The sequence below is a fragment of the Pinus tabuliformis genome, chromosome 5_2 (assembly GCF_031772625.1).
Source record: "Pinus tabuliformis cultivar Carrire ecotype Pingquan chromosome 5_2, CPIR1, whole genome shotgun sequence".
NCBI lineage: Eukaryota > Viridiplantae > Streptophyta > Pinopsida > Pinales > Pinaceae > Pinus > Pinus tabuliformis.
In genome coordinates this window covers 276,713,336-276,722,753 of record NC_142306.1, presented here as the reverse complement: position 1 = coordinate 276,722,753, position 9,418 = coordinate 276,713,336, and the positions used below count along the sequence as shown (strand labels likewise).

Sequence of the window (9,418 nt, the reverse complement as noted above, 5' to 3'; positions counted from 1 at the left end):
TATGGTGAAAAGTAGAAACCAGTATTGTGGAAGGAAGAAGTCCTAGCTACTACCGCTCCGTGGGCTTCTTATTCTTCTTAGTCTGCTCGAAAGGTCTTGGAGGGGCTTGCGCTTCCTAGTGCAAGGAAATCCAGTAACTCGAGAGTAGAAAGAAATAGAATAGAGTATGACAGAACCAGTAGCTTTGAGCTTGAACGTGTTTCAGCTCTTATTCTTGTTCACGACCCAGCTACTATTGAATCAGCGTAAGGAGATGTCGATGAGGGTACAATAGAGAAAAGAATTAGCTTTGGTTCAGAGCTTGAATCAGAATATCCTTCAGTCACCCTAGGCTAGGAGTTCGGCTAAGGCGGAAAGATAGATCGAGTTTAGCCTCTTGATTTACATTAGAATCGAAAGAAGCCGGTAGCAAAGGAAGTGGCAGCAGTGCTTTATGCTTTTAGGTCTAGAGATTCATCCCCTAGTCTGTGAGGAAAAGGAGCTATTGGAGAAAGATAAGTAAGGGAGGAGGCAAAGCACCAGTGGTAGCATCCGTACCGGCATAGCCTTTATTTTACAATAAAGAAAGGACTGGTACTGAACTAGTAGATATGGTTGAGTCAGTTGTGGATCCAAAAGCGGTAGAAATGGTAGTAGTATACCTTCCATATCAAGAGCTAGAGACAAGTGATGGCTTTCCTTGTACAATAAGCCCAGTAGATCCAGTGGATTATGCTCTCGCTCATGATAGGGATTCAGTTTATGGCGTGAGGTTCAGTTCCTTATCTAGAAGCATACCTGGATATATACCCATAGTGGCTTCCATACCTATCTCTGGTAGAGTTAACAGCATATCAACCTATGACTATTAGACCCATACCAAGATCCAGCAGTATACTTTAGCATTTACAGATCTCTTTCGTTATCCTATTATCCGGGTTACTCACCGTACAGAGCAGATTGAAGGCCATGAAATTGAGAGAAGGTTCAAGATCCATACCCAGGCGGGGAAAGGAACAGGGGTATAGGCAGTTGACTTAGTGAACTGAGCTTAAGTGGATTCAGTATATTATGCAGATTAAGCCATCTATTAAGCCATCTAAGTCAAGCCCATCTAAGCCAGCCTTAGCCAGTGATCCATACACAGTAGATCCATAGCTTCTATACCCGGGTGACCCAGTCGCATATGCAGTAGCTCCAGATCGATACCCCGATGCACCCCTTCGTATGGTTCCAGGTCCAAATGCGGAGGCAGTTCCAGTCCTTGTCGCAGTGCAGTAGTTAGTAGGTGATCCAAGACCAGAGATAAAAGACGCAGCCTCGGATATGCCATAAGGACAGAGACAGCTGAAACATGCTAATTGAATAGGAGAATAAGGAACTACTCCTTCATCACAATCACTGACTTAGGAAAGGAGTCATCGACGACGCTAGGAGTCAGAAAGCCAACCAAGCCCGGAAGACTGCTTAAAAACGTGAGTGCGAGGTTCTGAAAGAAGTAGCTCGACTGAAAGAAGAGGTTCTGAAATATACTCGACCATAGGGAGAGGGGGCTTTGGTGATACGACTTTGTTGTGAGTCGTATATTTGCAGCTTTCGGACAAGTAGCTAAAAGTCGTAAATAAATCCTTTCCTTGGGTTGGGAAGTCATGTTTATGTTGACGTGCCTTTGGACTTTCAGACAAGACTCAAAGCGTCGTTGCCAAAAACAACCTTCCCCCACCGTTGAGGAAGATCGGAACAGGCTAAACAAGAGCATTGGAGAGGGCTCAACCAACATTAATATCTAATGGATCAACTCGTGCTTATGCGGGTATCAAGCCTCTCTTCTTCAACGGGGTAACTACAGAGTTCAGTGCCACGAAATCCTTCACAAGCTGACAAATCTCAGCTCAGAAGCATATACCATTTGGTATGCATGCAGGTTGTCGTTCAGCATGAGCGATACGTGGCTGTGTTTATCATGACAAAACAATCATGTGGGTGCCCCTACGCTTCTCCACGTACTTCCTTATTGCTTTGACACTAGCACAGGACGGTGGGACCTTCTTTTGTGACGTGGCATCTTTGGCCTTGCGTGATGTGGCTGGATTCAAGAAGTGCCGTGCAATATAGTTCGGTGGCTGGATTCAAGAACTAGCGTGCAATATGGTTCTGTGGGTTAGCCACTAAATTATAATACTTCATTGTTGTTCACATCTAAAATAATTAAGTCTTACCATTATTTTTTTAATTCGTCATTAATAAGATTAAATGTCATTATAATCTAGAAATAACAATTTATTTATACATTTGCAATCGGAGGAATCGCAATTATATTTATATATTTGCAATCGGCTTTGTCAAGTGAAAAGAGAGCGTGGCATAACATTAAGAACCATTTAAAAATGAGAAATCTCAATTTGTCACTATTTCTTATCAACCCACAATATCAATTAAGAAATGAGAAATCTCAATTTTGCATTGTTTCTTATCAATCCACAATATCAATCATAAGTTACATAATACCAAGCAATAACACGTACATATGTAAAAATAAAACAACCTACATAAATTCAATTACAAACCTGGAAATGTGAGCAATTGAGGCAGCGGCCTATGTGCCGAAACAGAGGTACCATGAAACACTGGAATTCAGAAGATTGCGCTATTTCCAGAACTTCCTCCCATTGTCCCAGGAACAAAACTTCCTTTTGGCTGTTTGTGACAGGCCAATACCTTAGTAGACCCCTAATAACAGTATCCACTAACGTGAAATCATTTTCCACAAACTGAGTGATACAGTGTGATAGTTGTTGATGATAGAGAGCAAGGCATTTAGGCTATGCCGACGCAAAAGAGCTCTGCTTAAAAAGAGTTTATGTTCCTCTTTTAGAGGTGATGCAAAACCATTTATTATGCTACCCATAATTTCCAACAGCTCACTAATGCCATTGTGTCTCTTAGTTTCATAAATAAATCGATAGAATATGTTGTTAATTGCTATAAATGGTCGATGCATCATATATTTTCCATAAATGCGATGCAATATAATTTTTGCATACTCTCTCTCTCTAGGGTCTTCAGAATCAAATAGGTTGAGCAATCGCTGTACAAAGAAGCAGTCTATATACCTCTTGGCTAATCTGGGATCTGTATCTGCAGAAATTATATATCGCAGCAAGAGTTCATACACTATCTACAAAAGTGGCCATGCAGGATCCATACAAGGATCTTCTTCTTCCCGGTCAAATTTGTCCAATCCTGTACTTTCATGGCAAGTTGGAGGCAAGGAATGAAAAAGATTTGAAGCAAACATTTGGCAACCTCTCCTCAACTCTTTCTGTGAGTGTGCTTGCTCCATACTGAACATAGTCAACAAGCTCCAGTAAGGTTAGCCGCTTGAACTCTTTGTCTACAATATTTTCTTTAAGGTTTGAGAAATCATATTTGAGACAACAAAGATTCAATTTTTTAATCAAGATCCTATCTTTCAAACCAAGGAACATCTCTCAACAATGGTAAATTTGCAGTGGGGCTTAGACTACCATTGGCAGAATGATCAGATTCAGCGTTAATCACATCATTCTCTTTGATTGGAGATGTCAACGGGGTAACTACAGAGTTCAATGCCACGAAATTCTTCCCAAGCTGACAAATCTCAGCTCAGAAGCATATACCACTAACACAATATTCAACAACAAGCTTCAGCGACTAATCATTATATGGTTTTGTGTTGCCTCGGTTGTAGACATGGGGATCTTTCTCTTCATTCGCAAGCCACTGCTTGTTTCTCTGTCTCGTGTATCCTTAGAACCAATTTAGGAGCATATAAATTTCACTAAAAAACCAACCGTTACAACCACAACTGGAAAAGGTCATCCACAAGCCTATTGTGCCAATTCAGGCGATGTTACAACATCTATTAAAGTTTTGGGCTTGCAGAAAGTACCAACAGGGAAAGATAAAGCCAAACAATTTTAAGTTGAAAACACAAATGGGCAAACCGTAAAGCTAACAAAGAACGCAAGAAATTCGTGAAATTTGGGCCCCTCATTCTCTCTACTTCGGCTCCAAGCTCGTCTTAGTCATCTTGTTATCTACTTTTTGCCAGCAGACCTCCATCAATTGCAGGTAATTACTTGTTGTATAATTATTCGGACGTCGGCTCTGCTCCATATGGCCCTTACTAGAGGCAAATGCATAAGCTTTGTGTTTTACAAATGCTGAGCTCCAAAACAGCAATAGAGCAAGCAGCATGAACATATATATGAGCTATAAATTCCTCTTGCCAAGTCTACTAAGAAACTCCTAATCGTCTTGCTAAGTCTAGTTCTAATATTTTTTGTCCAACCCTAGGTAGGGACTAGCTGCATTGCAACTGCTCTTGTTAACATTTTAAATTGATTTTGTTTAAAATTAAGTGAAGATATTTATAATGATAAGTTTGATTTCTCATTTATACAGCGCAAGTGTTTGAAAGGTTTTGAGGAATGTTGATCTAGTTATATATAAATAACAAATTATTTGTTTGAGTTTGAGTTTGACTTAATGTTTTAATGGTAAGAATAAAGAATTGGATAATAATGCCCCAAGTTAAAAAAAAAGGAAAGAAAGAAATAATTTGATAATAATTTTTTTGAGTTTGAGTTTGGTTTAATGTTTTCATGGTAAGAATAAAGAATTGGATACTTAGAAACAATTGGAAATTATTTTTTTGAGTTTCATTTCAAGTTTTTACGGTAAAAATAAAGAATTTGATATTAGTTTTAGGAAAAATACTAACAAAATATTTTTTTAAATATAACATTTCAAAACTTTATAAAATTCTAGTGTTTATTTATTTAAAAAAAATAGTGGTGATTTATATACTATTAGTCTAGATATATTTTCATTCTAGATCTACATCTCAAGAGGTTTGATCCCTTTAGGCCTTTGGTAGATTTAAGATGGATCTAGGTTAGTTTGATTCTCCCTTTAAATAACCTATATTCCACATTAATATCATTGGAAGTACCATGGGTTCTTATAAACCTAGAGCTCAAAAACTACAGTGGCTCACCAGATCAAGTTTACTTTAACTACCCAACAAAAGGTGGATAATTAATGTAGGGTTATTTTTACTTTTATTTCAAATTTACCTTAACTCCCCAACAAAAATTGTAAAAAAATAATATCTTATAATTTTTATTTTAACATAGGGTTATTTTTATTCTATTTTTTTTTACCAAGTGAAAATGTTTACATAACATTAGAGGAGAGGACTACTTCTCTTACACACTAGGGTTTCTCTAATCAAAATAATTATGGGCCTTGAGTATGCCTTAAAATATCTTATGTTGGCTAAGAGTCTATCTTCCTCAAACCTAAGGAAATAAGTTAGTAGCTCGATACCTTAATGTACCAAGGAGAAGTGAAAACATGTAGCCTTAAGGAATACTAAGAGGTAATTCCATGTGGGATGGATAACACCTAGTAATAATTATCCTAGTGTTGGTTTGATAGGTCTTATGATATATTTTCCCACTATTAAAAAAAAGAATGATCATAATATATAGTCATATAAATTCAGACACAAATTCACTTTTAGATTCATCTTATACACATTCCACAAAATGAAAACATAAAGAATTTCAAAATTAACATGCTATTATTATAAGAGACTAAGACAACAATATGTTATAAAAGTTTTTAAGAGTAATTAAACATATCTATGGAGACTTAGAATAGATAATAACAAGGTGTTTTGTTAAGAAACTTTGTAGTTGGAAAAACTCCACCCTTACTTAGAGTTGATGTGCAATCCCATAATCATTTTAAAGACATAAATATCCCTAAATAATAACTACTCAAACCATAAATTCAAAATTAAATATATCATTATCTCAAGCCTAATTACCTAACAAAAAACCAATCACACTTAACAAAAAAAATCCAATCATACCTATTGAAACCAGAGGTTAAATTACCTTTATTTCGCTTATAACTAACACACTTCCAATAAAACAAAAATAGAATTATGATAAGAACATATGTGCTTTTGTAAGCTAAAGGAAAAAAATAGTATAGATTACTAGATAAATATAAATCATTTACGTTTGACGTTTGAATTTTTAATCCGTTAAAGTCATAGCTATGAGTTTTTACTTCTACATTCAATTGGAATAAGCTAAGTCAAAATTTGTAATTTACAATTAAACAGGATAAAATTATATTCATATCTGTAATACATTTTAGTATGGATGTGATATTATAGGGAATGAAAAAACATAATATTAAGTCAATTATAAAAATTTAAAAATAAAAAAATTATAATATGGATATTGAAAAATAAAAGTAAAAAAAAATATAAAATATGTGGAAAAAAAAATGGTTTACTTTGCTTTTATGAGTTTAAATAGTATTACTATAAATTTATAGTGTTTATATTTCATTTTGAATGTTACCTTGTGGATGTCCTTATCTTTAAGTTAGATATAATGATAACCATATATCAAATTTATTATTGGGAAAGTTGCAGCCCCTTTGAGTTGATCCAATATAATTTCTAGGCAATGGATACTTGTTCTTCATTGTATCTTTATTTAGTTATTCTTAATCAACAGACAACCACCCTACTCCATCTTTCTTCGCAAAAACAATTAGGGTTCCCCAAAGAGACACACTAGGTAAGATGTGTCCTCTATCCAACATCTATTTCAATAACGACTTTAATTTTACTAGTTATAGTGTGCTCATGAAATACAGAACTTTTGATATTACCAATACACGCAGAATCTATTCATTAGCAAAGCTGATTTCTCTCCTAGGTCGTAATCACACTATCTCCTTAAGAAACACATCAATGAAGTGCTTCAAAAAAAGGTTCTCTTCAACTTTGATTCTATTTTTTCTGTTCCGCTAGTTATGTTGATTATGAATAGGGTACACCCTTTTGATTGCATATATTTAGTTGTATTGATGAAATTTTTATGATTGAGACATTTTTTCTATCTCCTTGCAACACCTTTCCCTCTCCTTCACCAATGAAGCACTCCAATGATTTAGTATACTATTCCACCTTGGTTCTATGGTTGTGAGCCATCCCATTCCAATTAAAGTGTTAAATGATACCAACTATATTAGATTGAAGATATTTATTGTGGGAAGGTTGAATAACTTGATGGGGAAGAATTCCACTAACTCTATTACTCTATTTATGATTCAAATGGCCAGTTGGACCAACCATAATGTTGATTGGATATTTCTTTTAGGGCTACACATCTCTGTAACCCTTGGGCTAACATAACTAAAAATAGAAGCTCAATCGATTGAAATTAAAATAGGCTAATTGGATATCATACCTTCTATCTTAGTCACCAAGGCTTGATGATCTACTCTCCTATTATCTAATATCACAGAGATATTAGGTACACTTTGAGTTACATCTTTCAACATGGTTGCCTCATAGACATTATATAGCTTCTTGTTATTTTTATACTAAAGAGGATGGTCCCTTTGCTCGTCGTTCTCTCCACATCCCCATCACTATAAAAACCATTTATTGGGCTCCTAAAAATCTTCTCTTATTGATTTGGTAGGCTAGTCTCTACTAGAAGTAGTAAAATTCACTCAAATTCACCATTGGCAAAAACGGGAACTTAACATTTTTACCTCTTTTATTGTGCTTTTAGGATCTTGGTCCTTTTTCTTTGAGACATATTTTGTTAATTTTGTTATATTCTAATCGAAATTCAAACTTTCTCTTAAACTGATCATACTGATAATTAACCTTTTAGATTGTGTCCTCTAGTGTCCTTGGCTCATTAAACTCAATCCTATCTTAATAGGAATGTACTAACCCACTAAGGTATCTTCGGATTTTCAACTGCTCATCCTTGATATTTTGCAGATACCTCAACGACTCCAAAAGTATGTCATTATAAGCTTTTGAGGTAAGCTGCACTAGTTTATGCTCATGGAGCTCCTTAACTTTTCTATTATAGCACCTCTCAAACAAGTACTTGTCATGGAAATATTTTCAAACTTTCTCCGTGATAGATTCTTTTCTCTAAATATGTTCACATTTGTCACATGTTCCCACTATGTATTAATTTTTCCTTCAAGATGAAAATGACCACTTTGGCTTTCTTGTTTTGAGAGTATTCATGGACTTTGAAGTGTTTCTTCATTTCCAATAACCAGAATTTTGTTGCTTCAAACTTCTTTATTTCTCCATCAAAGGTATGGAGATTTTGTTTTTTGAACTCTTATGAAATTGATCTCATTCCACTTCTCCTTTACCAGTGGTGGCTTCTAGTTGCGTCACTAGAAAAATGGCCATGGTTTCTTGACTCTCTTTTCAAAGTGTTGAGTGGAATTCCTCCTCTTAATGTGTCTTTGACAATCACTTTCCTATGCCTTTTCTTTAAATTGTTACCTTCTTGCTATTGGTTTCCATTCCTTGTTTCTAGATCTCTAATAGGATATATTTTTCTTTCCTATATAGTTGGCACTCAGATCTACAAAATAACTGCATTGACCTTTGCTTTCTTTTCCTATTCTTTGAAGATCTTTTCATTTTATACCTTGCAACTTTTTAGTTTAGCTCTTAAGCTCCCATAGTATCCATCTAAGGGAATATTCCTCTGACCTCTTCATAACTAATTCCTCTTCATGACTGTGATGAGATATATTTGTGTTGTACTACACCGTTATGTTTCTCATTCCTCTATTTTTTTTTTTGAATGTATTTCTTATTATGTGATATCATACACACAAGTATTAGCTAAATATGACATGAATTTAGTATTTTATCACTTTGGATTGACAACCTTAAGCATGTTGATCTTAGTTTGTTCATAAAATGAAAACTCGTGTTCGTTATAAATGCTAGATAAAAATAAATATCAATATTCTATAGAGATTAACAACCTTATTAACTATAAATTGAAATTCGACAAATAAAATAATTAAACTATCATAATATTTTTTTTTCATTTACTTGCGAGTTATTTCAAGTCCAGAATTGACCCTAATATCTGCTACCACTCTATAACCATATCCTTTTTATGTCCTTAAGGGATTCAAGGGTTGAGGAAGCTGTTACCTATTTGACTTGATCCTCTATGTTTTTTATGGAGATGGGGTTAGCTAAAACTTCATTTTTACAAGTTTTCATAATTTAATTTTGATGCCACCATGAAAAATAGCTTGTTGATAGCTTTCCAATATTACAATTTTTTTCTCAATCCAAGTTATGGATCAAATTTCATGGCCATTAGAGATTTTGGCCTATTAACAATGGTCATTTCATCACAATGATGTCATGTGGAGCCCACAAGACCCAAGGTGGATACCATTGGCTCACACCATCTTGATGCTTCGACATCAAGGTTCCTTTCCTATTCATGCTTGAGCACTTTTGGGCCAATGGGTTGTGTTATATTCTTTGCACGACTAGCCACCCTAGTTAATTAGG

At 35.0% G+C, this 9,418-nt stretch overlaps 1 pseudogene; it reads right to left on the bottom strand.

The window, feature by feature from the left end:
* Positions 1 to 1,040: 1,040 nt before the first annotated feature.
* LOC149158589 (serine/threonine protein phosphatase 2A 57 kDa regulatory subunit B' beta isoform pseudogene) lies at positions 1,041 to 3,467 on the bottom strand (annotated as a pseudogene).
* Positions 3,468 to 9,418: the final 5,951 nt, after the last annotated feature.